We start from the raw sequence: 22295 nt of genomic DNA, 5'->3' as shown, positions 1-22295 counted from the left end.
ATCATTATTTGTATATAGTGTTTACTATATGACATGAGAGTCTGAGTGGTACTATTTGTATTTCATATTTCATGTGCTGATACTTGGATTATGTATTATTGCATATGAGATGTAATATGCCATTTTCACATATATTGAAGTTATCTCATTTCATTTCCATATTTAATAAGAATTTGAGTATTATTTGTTTTCATGGTATAGTTAAGAGTTGCAAACATTACATGAGCTTGGTAAAAATTAAGTTTGACAATGCTTCGAAAGACAATCGTGGAAGTGTTGGCATTAGAGGTGTTTGTTGTGACCATAATGGTAGGGTTACATTTTAGTTTGGCAATAGTCTTAGTGCTTGTTCTAATAAATTTCTCAAGACCATAATTATTCATCACTCTTTTAGAAGAAAAGCTAAATTATTTTTTTAATATTATTCTAGAATATAACTCTAAAATCTTGATTAATCACTTTTAAAAATAGTCCTCCTCTCACTTCCAACCATGATAGTTGAATAATTGTAAGAAAAGACACCAACACCTTCATTCATGGTTTCAACATGGTTAAGTGGAATCACATTGTTGTTTTCCTAGCTAAATCAACTTCTAGTTGAAATGACATCAAGTTTGATAGTGAAAATAATTAAGTTTTCTTTCCCTAAGATTTGAGTAGAGACTTTACCATTCTTGTGAATGCTAATAACAATGGTTGTCTGAATTCTTAATACTTTTTGGTGTGCCAATTCTTGTGTTACTCTTTCGATTTATTCCCCTATAGTTAACATTATTATTGTTATCTATTTTAAGTAGTTTTTTTTGCTAGTCTAATTTTTCAACATAAAGAAATATTACCTCCATCACTTAGAGCATGTACAATCTTCAAGGGAATAAGGGCTTATACCTAGTCTATGTAGTTTTGAGGGTTCTTCCTCTCTTGTATGAGCGTTTTAAGATTAGCAAACCTTTTTTGCAATTTGTTGTTACTTTAAATTTTTTTTTTATCTTCATGCTAAAAAGTGGTAATTAATGAGGTCCATTTCTTTCTTAAATATTGAATGTATTGGCATTCACTAAAAGAGAGCTCAAATTATTGAGCAATGTAAAGGTATAGATTTATTTTCAAGAGCTTAAAGTGTATGTACATTGTCATGTACATGAGTTATTTGAGTCATTTCAAGCATTTTTATATAGATTTATTAATTTATTTATTTTACACTACTTGTGATAAGAATTATATTTATTTTTAAATGAAATTATAGACACATTACTTCTCACTAGTGAAGTTCCACTATGCCACTTTCAAATTCTATCAAGAAGTGTATTTCAATTTTAACACATGTTCTAAAATACATTTGATATTAAGATCAATATGATACTAAATTTTAAATTTACAATATAATACAATTTAATTCTAATAAAATTAAAATAGAATAAAATTTTATTTATGATAAATATTTTTATTCTGATTATTTTTCTACTATTTCATAATAAAAATTATTTTACCTATTTTTATCTTCTAAGTAATACGTTTACTAAATTATATATATTTTATTTCATTTTCCAAATAGAAAAATTCTCTCAATTTTTTTAACCTAAATTGCCAGTTTTGATCTCTTTCACACTCCTTGATACCTCTCTACAAAAATTCCTCCTCATGCGATTATGTTTCTTTGAAATTTCACGTTATATATTTTATTTTAAAATATACTTGATAGCGTGCTGCAGAACCGTTTGGCGTAAAAGCTCATGTCTCATTCGATTTTTCTATCCTAATTTAATACCGGGATATTAGGGCTGCAATTGCAGCAGGCGAGGTCTTCTATTTTCATCATAGTTGCAGAAATCACACCATTAGCTTTCACACTCGCTGACTGCAGGTATTCTTCTTCACTATATAAATGTATACATGTTTTTGTTCGAATGCATTAAAATTGCTTAAGTTGATGCCCTTGAGATTTTAGTTTGAGTGCTTGATTTAAAGGATTTTATATAATGCATTGTTTTAATTTTTTGGATCAATGGGATTATCATTCTGTCCCCCTCACCCTGCAAAATGCGTATTAAAAAATGAAAGCATTCTCAAAGGTTAAACTGGGCAATCACAATAATGCAATTGGCTTAGCTATCATGTTGTTTTCTACAGCATGATAGCCCACAGAATTGGCCATTGGCATAAGGGAATACAACACAAATTAAACTACTGCAACAAACTAACTCCTGGTCTATAGTTGATCGGTTAATAGATCTGATTATAAAGCATTCGAAGTCCCCTTGAAGTTATTTATTCCGTTAATTTTAGACTTATCAATATAGATTTCCTGTTGCTGCGTGAAATTATCACTTTCTGGAGAGAAGCGGAATTTCAGCGTCTGCAAAATCTGGTTTACAATAGGGACAAAAATGGGTTATGCACTTCGTTGAACAATTAGGAGGATATATTTTGTCAAACAATGAACGAAAGCAACGACTGATACATTTGTCAAATTATTCACGTGCCAACTGTATTCCTGCCTCTGCGGTTCGAACTTTACATTATATGTCTATAACAACAGTCACAACTTAGAGGGGGCATAATTTTTTCCTTAGATATAAACTTGTTGGGAAGATAACAGTTATATTTTTGAAACCTAAGTACAACATTACACCGATATGCCCAAGGGTTTATGGGAAGGGATCCTTAACGTACAGTGAGATATTCCTCACTCCTCACTGCTGACCCATATCCCATTGGGAGCCTGGCTATGTTGGGAGGCTGTAAGGGGTTAATTGTAATGATTAGAAGTCATCGAAACTGAGACTTTGGCAGGAATATTCAGGCTAGTGGTAGTGTTGATGTGTGTTTTATGCACATAACATTTTAGAATAAAATACCAAGGTAATTTTCCCTCTCTTGAACAAAATCACCTCAGATGCTAAGGATAAGATCAACTAAAATGATTCCAAGGTTTCTACATGTTAGGTCTTGACAAGTGGGTACCTCAATGGTCGATGTGAATTGCTGTGTTCACTTGGGGACTTATGCAAATGTTAGGATTATCTTCTTTGAATATGCGGAATAGGTGTGCTGACAACTTAGGATTTAACAATATGTCTCTGGACTTAATTCTTACTAAAAAAGGGGGAAAAAGAATAGGGTTCAGGAAAAAGAATGTAGGAAATTATGAACAAGTTTAGTGGAATCAAACTAGGCATGGTCTCACAAACAGTTATTGACACAATCTTAGTGCTATTGTCTAAGGTATACTCAAGGATTTCAGACTATCACCATCAAATGTTGACACCATCCAAATTGATGCTTGTCAAGGGACGCATAATAGTTGAAGTTAAGCTTACTCAAATTTCCAATCGACACAAGGCGCACTTACCAACGACAAAAGGCTAGTGGTAAGGATTAACGATTCCACACAAATATATTCAACAAATCTTTCATTCAATCTAATAAACATGAAAACAAATTCTAGTCTAAAATTTTAATCTAACTTGGAGGAATTGAGAACCATGAATGCAAAGACAACATTTGAAGAGCAAAATCACCAACAATTGAACAATGATTCAGATTCAAATAGCTACAGCATATACCAACAATTCTACAAAAACTCTCCCTTACAAATGAGAGACAAGGAGGTATATATAGAGTCTTTTACAAAATGGATGGCCAAGATTGATACAAGATCAACGACCAAGATCATGCCAACAAAACCCTAGAATTGCCCTAATTAGGGTTTACATAAAAAAATGGCGCCACCAACATATGGCTCGATAAAAAGATACCTAGTCATCAAATAGGGGATCTCCTAGAAGATTCCTCCCTGCATCTCTTTGTCTCCTAGCATACTCCAAGAATCTAGCCAATACAAAATCTAACTCCTCCATGGAAATGCTAGGCAAGGTATCCTGCTGCAAATCAATCATGTCCAGTGAATCCGAGCAAGCATCCAAAGTGTTATCCCAATCTGGCATGAGCTTCTGCGAACTATGAACATGAGTCAACAAAGAGACCAAGTCATCTATCTAACTCTTCTTCAAAGAGTCCAATTGACAAAAATACATAAGTTTCATCTTGTCTCTTAATTCGGCTAAGTATAAACCGCTAGCATCACTAACATCAACACCCAATAACTCCTCAATTGAGGCAAGGATCTTCATTTGAATGTCCTAAATCAATCCCTCCATCTCCATACAGCTTAACTGGGCGTTCTCATAAGTTGATCTTTTCACAGCCAATGAACAATACTAGCCATGAAAATCATATTTGTCTCCACTGTGCACAATGTTCTTGTTGACCAAGGTGGAATTGGGAATCCTCTTCAAAGCTTTGAGGCGTGGAATAGTCTTCTCCTGGATAGGTTGGAATTCTTCCCAAACTCCCTCCAAATACTGGATTCTAAACATGAGCCATGTTGTTCTATCATATGCATGGACAAATTGAGTAAGGAAATCATCCGCGTGTTTTCTTGCACTCTCAATTCACTTTTCCACCTTCAAGAGTGTATCTCTCGCTGCCTCATAGTGTGAATGTAGTCCATGATCAACTGCAATAGGGGAGTTTAAGGGAGGGTTTCTATTAGAAATTAGGATCTAAGGATACTAATCATTATAAACAAGATTATAAGGTAAATGAAATATGAAACATACATGCAAAATGTACACATTACACAAGATATACATGGAGAAAACCCTTTTGGGTAAAAAACCCCATAAGGCATCATTTAATTAAAACACTTACAAATATAGTCTATAATAAAATAGACATGAACCTGGGGACACTCCTCCAATACTTCCACATGGCCAATAATACCTCATATGCATAGTGATACAACTCACCATAAAGCTCCAAATTCACACGCCTCTCAAATGAGGGAGAACCTCTTTAAATATAGGAGGAAGGGTGACTTCACTAGTCACACTTTTTCAATAACCCATAAATAATTAATAATCTAATAGTTATTAGATTATAATTATTTTAAATGGGATATGCTTATAAAGCATATAATATATAAGGTTTTATAACCTTATAATAGAACATTATATATAAATGTTATAAGGATGTGATCCCTAATAACATTATGTTCTAACACTCCCCCCTAATGTTAATAGGGGATCACATGTCAATTTCCATAGAAGAAAAAATGAAGCACCCCAGTAACGTAGGTCTTCTTTGACAGTGATAAACAGGGACACAAATATATGCCAACATGAAGATCATGCATTCCGGACTACATGAAAGTCATCTTGTCATAATTTATAATCCCAGTGTTTTAAAAATGATGCTGTGAGGTCTTGAAAAATTATATTGGAGCCGCGGTCCCCTCAAATTAGCCTCTCCCCAAGTTCATTACATAGTGCCCGTAGGTCTTAATACAATGCTTTTACAAGTGGAAGTTTTACAAGGAGAAGAATTTACAATATGCCCGTAGGACTTAAAAAAATCTGCCCGTAGGTCTTATGATACTGTGCCCGTAGGACTTAAAAAAAATCTGCCCGTAGGTCTTACGATACTGTGCCTGTAGGACTTAAAAAATAAAGGATTTAGCCACTAGGTGGTGTCATTTGACATGCACATTCCCCCTCATTGGCATCACCTAAGGCCAAGCATTATTTGAATTTGGAGCATATAATGCCTAAAGGTCTTATGCCTATTAGGTCTTAAATCTAGGATTTAGCCACTAGGTGGTGTCATGTACACTCCTCCTTAATGGCATCACCTCAAAGCCAATCACTGCATAGAGGATTTCAAAGTGATGGCTAAAAATATAATATATAGTATGTGCTCAAGATCTTCGAAGTGTCTTTATTATAAAATGCTTTCACTTGAGTGAGGTGCCCATGATCTTCAAGGTGCCTTTATTATAGAATGCTTTCACTTGAGTGAGGTGCCCATGATCTTCAATGTTTATTTTGATCTTTAGAAATGAGAGTAAAGTAACTTCAAGTAATATAGTACTTTCATATGTATCCAAATGGAATTCTTCAATAAATCTTCAAGGCCATATTGATTCTTCAAGAGCTACATTCATATTTTGTCCATTTGATTCAAAGACACATAGAAGATAGTCTTCTTATTAAAGTATTGCAGCATCCATGTAATAGCACTTGCACCATATGTTTTGAAGGCATAACCTCGCCATAGAAGAAACAATATAGTTAGTAACATATTAATCAACTTCATTTTTGGTGCAAAGAAAGAACATAATATTATTTTTTGTCATTTTCAAAAGATCATATAATATTCCCTATAAAATTATAGTCCAATGATTGGTAGAAAGGAGATCAACATATATTTTCATGAGAAATAATTTGTTGTCTTGATAAAAATGCAAAAATAGACATGCTACTACATATAGTAATGATCCATAAAAATTTAGGCAACGAGTGAGCTATCCTTTCTAGGTTTGCTCCCCAGACAGTTATAAGGGCGATAGTCACCCATTATAAATAGTATGATTGAAAAAAAATGGATCAAATATAGAATAGAATGACAAATCACTTGGATATAAAAAAAAATGCTAATGATTTTTTTAAAATTTATGTATGCATATTTAATAGCCTTTATATTTCATAGGTAAATATTTTATCCTCTATCTATAGATGATCATTGTGATAATTTGATAGTAAATCATTCGTACATCAAACATAGTACAAGTAGGAATATCCTCAATATTAATATAATGCATATCCTTCATCAAATACTAAAAAAAATAATTTAAGATAATTCATGATGTTCCTTCCTTTATTCCTACTAGTTCATATGTGAATTTTTGTGATGCACTTAAAGGACTAATATAAATAATAACAAGTACTTTGGGAGGGCCACTTGAAGGGCATGTGGCACATTAAAGTAAAGTTAGTTGATTGAAGATTCAAAATTCATTCCATGGGTCTTAAATATATATGAAGACTTCCTTTTATTTATTGTATTTTTTTAAATATTGAAAGTAGATGGGAAATGTCATAGGTAGACAAATTATACGATAATGACAATGGATACCAAAAATTACCCTATCAAAATGTAGTTTGAGATATTCCCATAATAATAACATGCCAATTAAAAATGACAAAGAGACCTCAAGAATATGGTTTGCTTCTAGATATTATCATGCCAATTTATATGCTTAGAAGGGGTGTAGATTTTGATATATCATTATTTTGATAGACCTAATTCAATATCTTCTATAAAAGGCTCAAGAAATCTTGAAAGAGGCTAGGGAATTATTGAACATGAGGTTGAAACTATTATTTAGAATTGTTATAAAATTAATCTCATATTAAAAAATGTAGATTATACTCCATAATCTTAAAATCACTTCAAGGATATCATGCATATAATACAGTTAGGCGTACACATGAGGTATTCATTTGAAAGGTACCCACATATTGAAGAGCAATGTTGGCTTATTTATTTTTGATTCACGTACGAAGGGGGTGAACAGTTAACCCTGATTATATGGCAGTTACGTAGTTAGGGGTACATTTCTATACTTGGGAATAAGATAAACTAGCTCTGTCCCGGAAACCTACAATCAATTAAGTAACATTGCAGACAGAGAAATAAATCCATTATTATTGCAAGGAATTCATATATTCATAATGAGATAGCAAGTTCAATTAGTATGCAAATCTCAGTCATAGATTATATGGAATGAGGAGGCATGGCAGGGTGCCTTAGGATAACGGTTCTCCTTCCATGTAATCCTCCTTTCTTACAACAATTTCGTATGTAAAACTAAACAAATTCTATGTTACTACAGTGATTGTCTTATCATTTCATACAGTGATATATGCTATGTCCACGACATGGGAAGGAATGCTAAGTTTTTCACAAAAAAGCTCCTCGAAGAGCATGATATCGATGCATTTGTTTTGGGAGACATTCGTAGTAGTGATATTGATAGAGATGAAAGAAATAACATTTATGGTAATGGTTTTGATGAAATCAAATATATTTGGCTGACATCATGATCATTTACAAAAGACCACAAAACATTGTTAAAGGACCGAGTATTATATTTAAGGAGCGCGAATGATCTTAAATAATGAAGGCAGCAAACTTTGATTCAGATTGAAGGCAGCGCTAGAGATTAACGCTTATGAATCAAAGAGGTGGTTTCGGCCCTAAACCCGGAGCTTCCCCTTCCGAAAAGGCAACAAACGACAATTATGATCCCTTAATAAATATGATTGAACTTTTGTTTCGAACAGTGATTGCTTGAAATTTGCATCCGTGTAAAGCAGTTGATGCAGACATTATAAAGCAGCGATGATATGTTAATGAAGAGCAGCAACTATCATAAAATCTACAAGAATTATGAAGAGCAGCAACTATTATATCATTCAATATCCACAGGTTATTTTCTGATCTGAGTATTATATCATTCAATAATATGTAATCCTCCTTTTTGTTTGATACCTTATATTTCATAACATACTATTTAGATAGATATCTAGATTTGCTGGTTAATATATTCATATTTGTGTTTGAAGATTCTTCTGAATCAAATACCTTATGATTGTCCTCTTTGATGCTACAAAGAGTTTAGAAGCTGATCAAATCGGAAATGTGATGGAAAGTGAGAATGCTTCATGCACCGTATAGACTATATGCATTCTTAAATTATATGGTTTTAAAAAAATACTTGGTAAATGTTTTACTTCCACACACTGTTGTGAATGGAACACAAATGATGTCTTCAACATAAAATTCATGTGTTAAGAGTCGTTGAAATGTTTGAAACACAATGTGTTATATGTGAAGGGTTGTGACCCATTTTGCCCTCCTTAACCTTTCATACAAGGACAAGTCTTTCATTTTAAATGAGGAATATGGAGATTAAAGAAATATGACAATGAAAAGTAGAAGATCTTCTTATGAGGCTTATAGGAGTTTTTTTATACAAGTCTATACATGATATTTCAAATAATGTATAATTTTAAATATTTATTTAATTTCAAGATATTATACAAAAAAAAATTATAAGTTGATGATGTAATTTACTAAAAGGTTTACGAATTACCAATTAGTTACTTGATTTGGAAAATTTAAAATTAATTTTGAGAATTATTGTTGATTAGTATTTATCAATACAAATAGAATATTTAAAGTTATTTGATCATAGTTTTTCACTAACAAGGACATTTTTAGTTATCATTTATTTTAAAAATAATATCTCAAATTTGTCCTTATTTAATGTTAAATAATATAAATGGTTGTACGCCTTCTTTTCAAACTAGGCTCAAGGTAGGCTCACAGAGTATACTTACTTGAATGTGGAAGCTTGATTTTATGAGTATTTTGAAATTACTTAATGATATAACATACATGTTGATTGAGCATAAGGAATTTTCCCATCAAGTTCTATAGATCTTCTAGAATAATCTGTAAAAATGATTAGTATAGCCTAATAGGCTCTGATACCATGTTAGAAATTAGGATCTAAGGATACTAATCATTATAAACAAGATTATAAGGTAAATGAAATATGAAACATACATGCAAAATGTACACATTACACAAGATATACATGGGGAAAACCCTTTCGGATAAAAAACCCCATAAAGCATCATTTAATTAAAACGCTTACAAATACAGTCTATAATAAAATAGACATGAACCTGGGGACACTCCTCCAATACTTCCACATGGCCAATAATACCTCATATGCATAGTGATACAACTCACCATAAAGCTCCAAATTCACACGCCTCTCAAATGAGGGAGAACCTCCTTAAATATAGGAGGAAGGGTGACTTCACTAGTCACACCTTTTCAATAACCCCCACTCATAAATAATTAATAATATAATAGTTATTAGATTATAATTATTTTAAGTGGGATATGCTTATAAAGCATATAATATATAAGGTTTTATAACCTTATAATAGAACATTATATATAAATGTTATAAGGATGTGATCCTTAATAACATTATGTTCTAACAGTTTCTCACGCCTTACCCCCGCAATATACTCTCTAATGTTCTCCTCTGTACTTTTCTTTCTCTTCAATTTCTCTATCTAACCATGCACTGATCGCCTTAAGGTTATCACCAACCTCCTGGAACTCTTGCTCTCTTGATGTACAACCAAGGGCAACTGAAGTAATCTGGAAATCCATAGGAGTAGCAATGTCCGTTGTCACATCTCCAATGGGAACAACAACCTGCGCAATCCGCATTCTTGTCTCATCTCTAGCTATGTGCGAAAAAATCTTAGTTCTCTTGGGTTCTTTCTCCTTATTGCTCCTAGCTAGGTAATCATCAATGTTATCAATAGGCTGTACCTCTATCATTTTCTTACTCTTTTCCATACTTCTCATCAGCCAATCAGGAATAGCGGCCATCTCCATACCATCATCGAGACACATATCTCGATCAAGTCCTCTCAATGTTGAGATAACATCATCATCATCAGGATTATTCCTGGTCAAGTCGTATACCTCATTTCCCAAACTAACCTCCAAAAGGACAGTAGGGGATCCCAGCTGATCATTGTTCTCATTTGGTGTAGTAGATGTCGTTGTGGCATGTAACTCTTGAATATTCTCTGGTAGTATCACTGTGTTGGAACATTGCTGGGTTTCCTTATTTTACTCTGTTATTTCAATTACCTTAATTGATGAGACACTGAGAGGTGGTGAAGGAATGATAGGTGGAGGAATGATAGTCTTTTGTTTCTTCTTTTTCTCCTCCTCAATCTTCTTCCCTCTGGCCTTGACTCCTCCTGGCGTGTTTTTCCTTCTCTTGGGAGCTTGACTCTCTTCGTCTGCATGAATCCTGACATCATTGATAGTCCTCTGATCATCTTCGGAAGTAGACTCTTCCGGCTTCATCTTTTCATAAGTGAAGGAAACACCCATATCAACTAACTTATTCATTTGAATATCTACCCATGTACGGGAGAAACTCTAGACTTCTCTCATCAATATATTCAAATCAATCTCTTCTGATTCTGACCAATTAGGCAATAAGATTGCCTTCTTCATTTCATTTTCATACTGTGGATGCGTATGATCCTTGTCATCTAACACCTGATTAGGAATGAGGAAAAGTCCACACTTCCTCATGAAATCCACTGACATTTTGGACCACATTCGTCTCTTTATTGCCTTCTCGTCCATCAGGTTGGCCCAATAATTTTCTATGTCTACTTTGTGGATGAACTTCTCTCCCTTGATCCTTCCAACTTTCTTATCTGGATCAAATCTTTCTCTTTTCTTGAAGGTTGCAAATCTATAGAATGCAAGCTCCTCACTCACAGTGCTGGCGGCTAAGGCAGACTGATAAACTTCCAACGTCTTTCCAACTGAAATAGGGAATGTCATGCCTGCCCTATGCTTCTCTCTCTGAATAGAATCAAACTCTAGAAGTTGTCTCACCACTTCCAACAAGATCATTCTGTCGGACGGATACCTAGGAAGCCTGTAGGGTTCGGATTGAAACCCATGAATCCTAAGGTACGTGAAAGTGGGAAACTGAATATACTGCGATCCATATTTCTCTATTAGCTCTGTTGCCTCCTTGGACAATATTTTGTGGATCCTGCCTTGCAGCATCCGCGTGATGTACATGGTGAATACATCATTCACTCTCTTATAATCTTCAATTCTATACATGTTCAGCTGGGGATAGCACTCATGACTTCTGAATTGTCCTTGCCCATTCCCGACTTCACCTTTGCATATCAATCCTTTATATGAAACAAACCGTGCAAGCAGGTATACCAGGTAGGAAGTCATGGTGAATGACTTGGACCACTCTACATTCCTCAGCTGAAAGTTCAGATTGTCACTTATGATTCTAGACCAATTTATCAATGTCCCTCTAAAACAATCCCGGATGAAGTAGAACATCCATCCATCGAATATTGCACCCTGAGGCATCCCCATCACTCTGTTAAGCAGGTATATTAAGTCACTATATTCCTCTTTGAAGTCTGTGCACATGAGTCTGCTCGATCATACACTCTTTGTTTATCATACTCTTACACGCATCCATCTTCTTCTTGTACCGCTCTTCATATTCATCCTTAGTTGCATCCTTCATATCTGCTCCGCGTGGAATTTCAAACATCTCAGCAATCGCATTCTCAACAAGGTAGGCAATGACAACGCCCTTAGGAGTCTTGATCAATCGCGAGCGAGGATCATAACATCGTGCATACTCCAGGATAAGCTCACTGCATTGTATGGATTGTGGAAATCCAGCGGCTTGAAAAATACCACTCTTCATAATGTTTACATATGCTGGGGAAGGAATTTGATTTCCGACTCCAAACATCCGCTGTCGCATCAGGTTCAGGCTCAGGAAATGCATGTTTGTATCTGTAATCTCCTTCCATCTAGATGACATCTTAGACTCTGGATAGAATCCAGTCTCCAGTATCTTCTGCTGTTCTCTTCTTTCCTTAAATCCGGATTTCGACATCGCACCTGTACGAAGCTTGAAGTTAGAACTTAAGAAAAAACAAACAAATAGAATTCCTGACTTCCTAATGATTTTAAGCTAAATTAAAGCATGAAGTCAGGAAAATAGTTCACGCTCTTGTTAGATCTTAACAATTTAAACACAAAATGTGACAAGACTAGGGTATGAAAACCCTCATGAAATCAACACCTCCTTATACTTAGAAATTTTGTGCAAATCATAGTGCAAAGGAGTATATCGGATTGAGAGTGACTAGGGAAAGGTGTGAAAGGTTGTGTTTTCACAAAATTATGTCTGAAGATACCTTCCACAGTCAACAATGGAGGTCACAAATCTAAAGACAACCTGCAACTAATAAATTAACCTCTCAAAACATGTTGCAATTATCTAAAAATATGCACAAACTTGATAAAAATCAGTCTTGATGATGAAACAAATCAATTTTGGGAACATAGGTATGGCTGGTAAAAGATAAATTTTCTGAAGACAAGCAGCCATGGCGAAGTTGCAGACCTATAACAGCCTTCAATTGGTCTGAAAATGATCCCAAAATGTCTCCAAAAATGCCTCCCAATGCAAATCACTAAAATGGCAGCTAGCTAGGCAAAAGTTGGGTCTGAAAAATGAATGTACAACCAACAATGGAGGTCACCTTGCTGTGATAATGGCGTTTAGGCTCAGATCTGAAGCAAATGACAGCAAGTAGGAATAATGGCAGCCACCAAGTGTGAAGGGAATTCACCAAAATATGCTCCAACACTTGTAAAATAAAAATCGAATTTTTCCAGCTATGGCGCCAAACACCTAAATCTGAAAATGCCTTTAATGCACACTCCAATCTGCCAACAATGGTCTGAAAAAAGGTCTAAGAACAGCAAGCAACGATGGCAATGTCAAGGAAAAATCGTGAACTTCACCAATACCAAAATCGCCAAATACACCAAAAATGGCGGACTTCATTAAAATCGTCAAACTTGAAAATCGCCTAGCCACCAAAGTCGCCAAACTTGAAAAAAAATCGCTATCTCCCAAAATCGAAAATCTGAAGACAATGGAGTAACTAAGCCTCAATGGCAGCAAAGGAATGGATTGCCCAGCTGGCTGGAATGGAGGAACAAGGCTTCAATCTAACACTTCACCAAAACACCAACTCCAAAATTGCCAACTATGGAGAAAATCGCTTTTGCATGGAATCCACCTGCAAACTTAATAATAAAATATTGCTGGACTCCTCCCTTTAAACTTACTTTCATCACCAATTTTCACCACACAAGCAATGTGGGATAAAACACTTGTTCTTATACTTGCTTGGGTGAAACTAACTTGCTTCTAGAAGATTGAAAACATTAAATGCTCATTGCAAATCATTTATTAATTGCTTTCATCTTTTAAATAATCATTGCCTTTTATTAAAAACAATTAAAATGAGGCTCACTTATTAAAATATTTCAATTTAAATCAAAATGGGCCATTTGGGGAAAATCGATCCCAGTAAGGATTATTAAATCCTCACAAAATCACTTTAAAATCACCAAGTATCCCCCTAGGGGAAAATCGATCCTAGTCTGGATGAAAATCCGGACAAAAAACTAATCAAATGTGCATAAAAATGGGTTAGGGGAAAATCGATATGACCGTGGAATGAAAATTCCACTAAAAAATTAAGTCATCACCCAAAAATGCCCCTCTGATGGAAAATCGACCTCAGTTTGGATGAAAATCCGGACTCAAAATTATGAAATGCACTCCCAGTGGAAAATCGCTATGAGTTTGGATGAAAATCCGGACAAAAATCCTAAAAAACTTGTCACAAATACTTGGTGGAAAATTGATCTAGGTGTGGAATGAATGCAAACATCATCAACAACCTATCCATACTTCCTTGGTGGAAAAACGTGGGTAGTCAGGATAAATCCTGACACTTAGTCAAATTTTAAGGCTTCCAAGGGAAAAACGACCCTAGTATGGATTAATAGTGGTGGAAAAAAGAGGCAAGTATGGATTTCAGGGGAAATCCATGTTCAGTCCGGATTTTGAGTGGGGAAAACCATGGGTAGTCAGGAATATGAGGGGAAAAGCACCTCTAGTGCGGAATTTCCATATTTTAACCCTTAAAATATGGATTTTACTTCAAAAAATGATGATTTTTCCACTCAGAATCACTTAGAAACTCTGAAACTTAATAAAACTCAACTGGACTTAGGCAAATCCATCAGAAATTGGAGCGTAACACAAAGGAATCAATTGAGATAAAGTGCGAAATCAACCTAAATAATTCTCTAGGAGTGAGAAAACAACTCCAAAAGGCCTGAAAACACCTTGGCACTTAAAATCACTGACGAGGACATTTAAAAACACGTTAACGCTCAAAAGGGTCTACACTAGACAAAACTAGGATCATTTAGAAATCTCATTTTTCATGCGCTTGATCCTATAACTTAAAAAACTCTAAACGACACTAGGCACGATCAAAACTTCGAGACTCGGGCATGGGAAACGCAAAATTGATCACTAAACAGCCAAAACCCTAACCTAATTGTTGGTGTTGGAAATAAGCCACACTCGGACCGACGATGGATTGGTCCAAGAGGGGCCAGTAGCTCAGTGGTAGAGCACTCCAACAACGTATGGAAGGTCCTAGGTTCGAGTCCTAGTTGGTCTATGTCTCAACATGGTATCAGAGCCACGGTGAAAAAAGATCGTGATCAAATTCTATACAACCTCTAAGTATTCTCTCCTCTCTCTCCGTTGAGCAGTACCTCTAAGTCTCGAAAATGGTGAACGGTTTTAAATTCGAAGATAGGCTTGAAGGCGCATCTAACTTCACCTCATGGAAGTTTAGAGTGCTTATTGTACTTGAAGAAAATGATCTTCAATTCATAGAGGAGAAGGATTTATCCAAACTTGAAGATCATGAGGAGAAACTGCAATTCAAGAAGAATGCAATCAAGGCAAAGAAGATATTAATCGACTCCGTGAGGGATCACTTGGTGCCTCTCATCTCCAAGATGACAATTGCAAGAGATATGTTCAAGACCTTGGAGGGTTTATATGAGATTAACAACGTAAGTAGGGCTCTTGCCTTGAGATAGCAACTCCACCAAGTGAAGATGGCAAAATGAGATTCAGTCATCACCTACTTCATGAAAATTTCAGAATTGAGAGATCAACTATGCGCAATTGGGGATCAAGTGATAGATAAAGACCTTGTTATGCTAGCCTTGAATGGTCTGCCTCACTCATGGGAGCCATTTATCCAAAGCACAAGTGGAAGGTCAAAATTACCTAAGTTTGATCGACTCCGTGCAGATTGTATTCAAGAAGAATCAAGATTGATTGCCAGAGGAATCGTCAAGAGTTCTCAAAATGAAGATACACATGTTCTTGCCACTCAATCTACCAAGAAATGAAAGTATTGGAAGAAGGGCAACTTAAAAAAGAATAGAGATTTCAAATCAGATTCTGCATCTGATTCTAGGAAGAGGAAGAAAGATCTCTCTCGCATCCAGTGTTTTAGGTGTGACAAGTTTGGTCACTTGCAAAGGATTGTTTGACAAGACCTAATCATCAAGGAGCAAACACCAATGAAGTCTCATCTCAGAAGGAGAATGAAGATAACTCCAATGGTTTTCTATTCATATCAGCATTATCAAGCAATGTTCCTACAAACAGTGATACATGGTTAATTGATAGTGGAGCCTCTCGACATATCACCGGTCATCGGGAGCACCTTTCTGATCTAGTGGAGAAAGAGTCACATCTTCAAGTTATTATTGGGGATGATGCTCGCTATGCTGTAAGAAGAGTTGGTGCTACATCTCTAAAACTTGAATCTGGAGTTTCTCTACACCCAATTGATGTATTGTTCGAACCAGGGATCAAGAGGAACCATGTGTCTATTTTAGCCTTGGAGGATAAGGGATATCAAATTGCATTTTCTGAAGGAAGAGTTCTTGCTTGGCCTAAGAACTCCAGCATCAAGATTGCTCGTGTGATGGGAAATTGACATGAGAGTTTATACAAACTCTCCACTCTCCCAGTTCAAGCTCTTATTCACGATTCTTCCAGTTTCAACGAACTCTGGCACAAAAGACTTGGACATCTTCACTTCAGGGCTCTTCCATCTTTGGAGAAGATGGTAAAAGGTATTCCTAAACTTATTCATGTAAATGATGGTACTTGTAAAGTTTCTGCTATGGGTAAAAATATTAAAAGTCCTTTTCATAGCAGTGAAAGTAGGTCTAAAGAAATATTAAATCTTGTACATTCAGATTTATGTGGTCCAATGTCAATTCCATCCCTAAGTGGATGTTTGTATTATGTAACTATTATAGATGACTACTCTAGGAAGACTTGGGATTTATTTCTTAAGGTCCAAAGAGTCTGATGAAGTCTTAGGTAGGTTTAAAGAGTTTAAAGCTCTTGTAGAAAATTTATCTGAAAAGAAAATTAAAACTTTAACGTTTGATAATGGAGGTGAGTACACCTCGGGTTGCTTTCGTGATTTCTGTATTGAGGGAGGGATCAAGAGAGAGTTTTGTGTTACTTACAACCCTCAACAAAATGGGGTTGCTGAAAGGAAGGACAAATCTATTGTTGAAGCTGCAAAAGCTATGATTCATGATCAAGACCTTCAGATTTTTCTATGGGTAGAAGCCTCTAGAACAACAATATATGTTCATAATAGATGCCCTCATCGGATATCACAAAATATGACTCTTGAAGATGCCTTCTCAGGTATCAAGCCTGATATCAGCCATCTGAGAATATTTGGTTGTCCTGTGTATATTCATATTCCCAAGGACAAGAGAACCAAGCTGGAGCCTTCTAGCAAGAGAGGAATATTTGTGGGCTACAGTGAAACCTCCAAAGCCTACCGTATTTACATTCCTGGTCAGAAGCAAATAGAAGTTAGCAGGGATGTCACATTTGATGAAGATGTTGCATTCAGGAAATCAAAGGGCTCATGCATGGAGATAGATGATGAGACTCCTCAAGACATGGATGTTGATCATACTCCTGAGATTCACAGGGAGACTACAAAACCTGATATGAGTAATGACCCAATTGAACCTTTGGATCCCACTGATGGGCCTAGAGATATTGTTGTGTCTTGAAAGAGACCTCTTTGGGTGCGAAACACTATGCAGGAAGTAGAATAGTTTGCCACTCCTAGAGGAACCTTCAGAGAAAGCAAAAGACTCCAGATGTCATCGAATGGCAGCCCAGACATACAACCTCCCCATACGGTCAACAACAACACTGACACCTCCAATCGTACGGCCACCTGCCCGTGTCAACACCCCTCCACCGTACGGATCACCCCATACGGAATACATGACCAACCGTCTACCATACACACTGGAGAAGGCCTCCTTCTGCACGCCGAACGCTTAACTACCTCCTGGATGGCTGTGTATGGCTGCGTATGCCTTGCATGTGCCTACCTTGTGCTTGCGTGGGCACTCCGTTGTTGGGCGGAGTGCGTTTGTGCGGGGGCTGCGTTTATGTTTGCGTTTTATGTCTCCACGCCTTTATTCCTTGCGGCAGCGGTGGTGTCCACCGCACGGTGGTCCACCGTCGGTGGTCCCACTGCCGGTGTTGCCACCGCACGGTGGTTCCACCGTCGGTGTTGCCACCGCACGGTGGTCCCACCGTTGGTGTCGCCACTGCACAGTGGCCCACGTTTTTTTTTTGCCATACGGATCGTATGGATTTTTTTATTTTTATTTTTTTGTTTTTCTAAGTGTCCAGATTCGGCTCAGGTTTCGTGCCTCTGGGATCACCCTTTCTTAGTTTGCCTCGCCCAAGAGTCTCCCACTTTGGTCCCATGCCTCTCAAGTCGCCTGCCCAGCCTTAGGTCCCCTTCCATCCTATCGAGTTCCCCTTCGGACTTTCGGGTGTCCTTTCGGCCTCTTGGGTCCCCTGCGCGCTTCTCGTGGTAGGGTTTCAATTTGGACCCGTTGGTGGCAAGTCTATTTTCAATGGCCATCCGAAGACCTGGAACCACAAATTCTACAGGGACCACGGTCTCCTTCCCGTACATAAGAAGAAGAAGAAGAATAAAGATTTTGAAGGCTGCGGCCTTCGACAAAGGGTTCCAATCGTTGCCGACACGAATGATCTTCGGATTATCTACGTCACCGAGGTTTGGGGCGTCTCCCTTCCAATATTCTCTGTATTCCGGCAGGTACACCTCCTTTGTTGCTTGCTCTGGTTCCTCTACTTCGAGCCTGTAGCTTTGGAACATTTCGTAATCCTCCATCTGCCAGTGGAAGAGCCCGTTCAATGACCCTGTCTCATCCTCAGAGCACTCTCCTAGTTTGAGAATCCCTTCGTCTTTGGGCTCCTTGCAGCCCCGTCCTTCGTCCCTCAGGTCGCCTTTTCCTTCACCCTCCGATTCCGAAGATGATGCCAGTTCCTCGCCGACAACCTGGGTCCTCAGATCAAGGGTGCACTTTCGCCCCCCTTTCTCCATAGAAAGGGTGTTCTTTTTCGAGTCGTGGTTCACCTTTGCTGTAACTAGCCACCCTTTGCCTAAGATGGCGTCGTACCCCTTCTTCTTGAGTGGGATTACCACAAAATCTAGTATGAAGGGTTGCGTGCCGATGGTGACCGGCTGGGCCATCAGGGTGTCGAGTGGCTTGATGCCGTGCTGGTCTGCACCTACCAAGTTGAACGTGGGTGGCCATAGTGTTGGCTTCCCTAGCTTCTTCCACGTATCCTTTGGTAGTACATTCACCCTCGAACCTCCGTCCATGATGGTGTCCTTGAGGATAGCCTCGAGAATTCCCATCTCTACTACAATAGGATGTTGACCACTATTTAAGGCCAACAACATTGGGTCAGTCGAGGGGCTGACCGGAACTTCCGCCCGTGTGGCATGCAAAGGTGCCTGCGCAATGGTTTGTATGGAACTAAAAATGGCGGTTCTTAATTGTGGCATTGTTTCTAGAAGGTCCTTTACCCTTATAGGTACTTCCATCTACAGTACTTGCCCAATGATGTTATTTTCAGCTTTCGTACGGGATGATGTACTCACCACCTCGTTGTTCCGTCGTTCGGCCGTCATCTCATGTTCAATATTGGCCTTTGCCTCCCGTAATCTCTCCTTCTCCGTGCAGGGGTCGGGATAAGTGGCCTTTTTCGTCTGAGCGCGGGTGATCGCCAGTACTTCTTTCTCACCAGTCTTCTCAGCCTTCTCAATGTTGAGGAGATTAACCCTTGCCTTTGGGCAATTTGCATCCTCATGGTCGCCTGGCCCACACCATTGGCAGAGGTGTTAAGGGGTGGCTTCCTTTGTGCAATCACGGGCGAAGTGCCCCCACTGATTACAGGCCCTACGTTGGATCATTGGCCAACACTTGGCGTCATACTGGATACGGCTTCCGTTATTATTATTGTTGTTATTCCTTCCGTCGCTGCGTCTGTTGTCCCGGTAACCTCCAGATGATGCCGTTGTGTTGGTTTGTTGGGCTGTACCCGTTGGTGTGGATGTTGTGGCCTGCTTCGTGAACAACACTTGGCTCATTTGCGTACTTTGGGTTTTCATGTTGTATGGGCATTCCTTGATGGAGTGTCCCATCACTTGGCAAATCTCACAAAAGGCCTTCTTCGGGCAGGTGCCTTTTGTGTGGCCTTCTTCCTTACAATCAGTGCACCACACCTCTTCATTTTTGCTCGTGCTTCCTTGCATGTTCTTAAATTCCTTCAACATACGGTGCATAAGAGCTTGCACCTTCTTACTTGATGATTCGTCACTGCTGCTTTCTCCCGAGGACTTTTCTTCTGTAGAGGACTTGTCCTTTTTCTTCCGCGATGTTTTGCCTTCACTTTCCAAATCCATTGCGCAGTTGTACGCATTATCGTATGAGGTGGGCGGTAGAATTTTCATCTTTCTCCTCAGGGATGACCGCAACCCTTCCAAGAACCATCTTTTCTTTAGTCCGTCAACCGGCTGGTTCTCCATCTTCCCCAGTAACTCCTTTAATCGTTGGCTGTATGTTCGCACTGTCTCGTGCTTTCCCTGTTTTGTGCTTAATATCTCTGTCATGATCTCATTATCATCTCGAAGGAGTCGAAACTCCTTCTCGAAAGCTTTCTGTAGTTCATCCCATGTTCCCACCTTTACTTTATCCACATCAGAGTACCAATCAATGGCTACCCCTCTCAGGGTGGCAGGGAACTGCACGACCCAATCCGCTTTGTCAACTACCCCGTTGGCTGACCATATTGTCTCACACGTACGACAGTGCCGTACGGGGTCATCGTTGCCATCTCCGTTGAATTTAGGCAACTTCTGTTTGCCCGCCATCGATGGGGGTCGTCTTCCTGGAGGTGGCTGTGGCTGCGTCTATGCGCCACTCCCTCTGGCACCGGTGGTGTGTCCTGCTAGGGTGACTGGAGGTACGGTGTTTTGCCTGCTGTGTGTGGCACCTACAACCGTACGGTTGTCCTCCCCTCCGTTCTCACCCGCACCCACTCCTAGCTCCCTTTGGTGATCCTCGCTTCGTGGCGTAAGGGATAAGTTTCTAAACTGATCTTGAGTCTCTTCGACTAGATTCCTCTGTAACCTTGTTTCCTCTAGAAACTCTTCGTGGCTTCTCACCCTACGGTGTTCTGGCGACGCATAGAAATTTCCCTCGGCTTCTGCACCCTCCGTGACACCTCCTTGGTTCCCTTCAGGCCACCCTTCGGTAGGTCGTCCTTCGGCAAGTTGCCTCAGCCTCCGTCTACGTTCTACTTGCTGTTCCAGAATCAAGGCCCTCTGTGCGGCCTCCCACTTGTCCGTTTCTGCTTTCTTATTTCTATCTTTATTTAATAGGTTGGGCATTAATTCCCATACATTTCCATAATTCACAACACATAAACTAGAACATGCCTTTATTAATTCATTTCGTCAGATACAACTCGTGTCAATATTATGACACCTTTATTTGAATATAGAATGTTCCTTTATCCCTATGGGATTCAGGGTTCAATTCTTTCCTGGCCTCGTGCCATCCCACTCCGCTTCTCGATGGCTGCTTTCTTCGTACTATTGGAGGATTTGTTGGCGTCGCTCTTCCCGGGCAATCTCCTCCAGGTGAGCTTGTTGTGCCAGCGATGCCTGTGCAAGTAACCGGGGAAGGTGGTTCATCAACCGATTTACTGTCGGGCTAACCTCTAGTGCTGTCCACACGGCACTTGGTGGGATTTCAGCCTCCGTGGCCTCTCGTCGGACGTAGGTCTCGATGGCTACCTGGAGCAGAATTGAAAATTCCCTCGTCGCAGTGTCTTCTCCGTTGTAGAGCTCTGTTTGCGCATCGTCAGCCTCTGGGTTTATCTCACCAACGGGTAGGCCCATCGTGTCTGTGCGCCATGCGTGTCTTCCGTTCCCGAGTATGTCTAGGCAACGGCGCCAAATGTTTGCCACATACGGGTAAACGATTAATTGCAGAAAGTAAATGCACAGAACATAATGGAAATAAATTAAATAACCAGTCTCTGTATTAATTCAACAGTCCATGTACATCAAGTGCTTATAACATTACATCAGACACGACTATCATGATGATACTAAGAAGGAAAGGTATGCAATATATAATACCCGAAGGGGTGCGACCAACCGTCGCGTCCAATTGCCCTTCAGGACGACTAACTAACTGACTGCCGTAACTCACTATTACCGACGACAACATAAACATAATATGACAACATAACATAATGATTATTCCCAGCAACAAAGGTTTTCCCAGGATAATATCTGTGCATTTGTGTGAATTATTGTGTTATCTAATCTGATCATAAAACTTAACATGGTATCAGAGCTAGGTCCAGGCTAGGAGCCCCAAGCACACGAGAGGTGTGGCTTAAGGGGGGGTCTTGGTGTTGGAAATAAGCCACACTC

General features: G+C 38.5%; 1 protein-coding gene across 1 annotated transcript in view; it reads left to right on the top strand.

Moving 5' to 3' along the window:
• The first annotated feature begins 1607 nt into the window (after nucleotides 1–1607).
• Nucleotides 1608–22295, top strand: part of LOC131036272 (uncharacterized) — a 132191-nt gene continuing 111503 nt past the window's right edge. The window contains exon 1 of the mRNA XM_057968127.2: nucleotides 1608–1864. The gene's annotated coding sequence lies outside the window, so the exon portion shown is untranslated. The remainder of the gene's footprint in view (nucleotides 1865–22295) is intronic.

This window comes from Cryptomeria japonica, chromosome 6 (assembly GCF_030272615.1).
Source record: "Cryptomeria japonica chromosome 6, Sugi_1.0, whole genome shotgun sequence".
Lineage (NCBI taxonomy): Eukaryota > Viridiplantae > Streptophyta > Pinopsida > Cupressales > Cupressaceae > Cryptomeria > Cryptomeria japonica.
The sequence above is the reverse complement of the archived record's forward strand: the minus strand, read 5'-3'. Positions and strand labels throughout refer to the sequence as shown.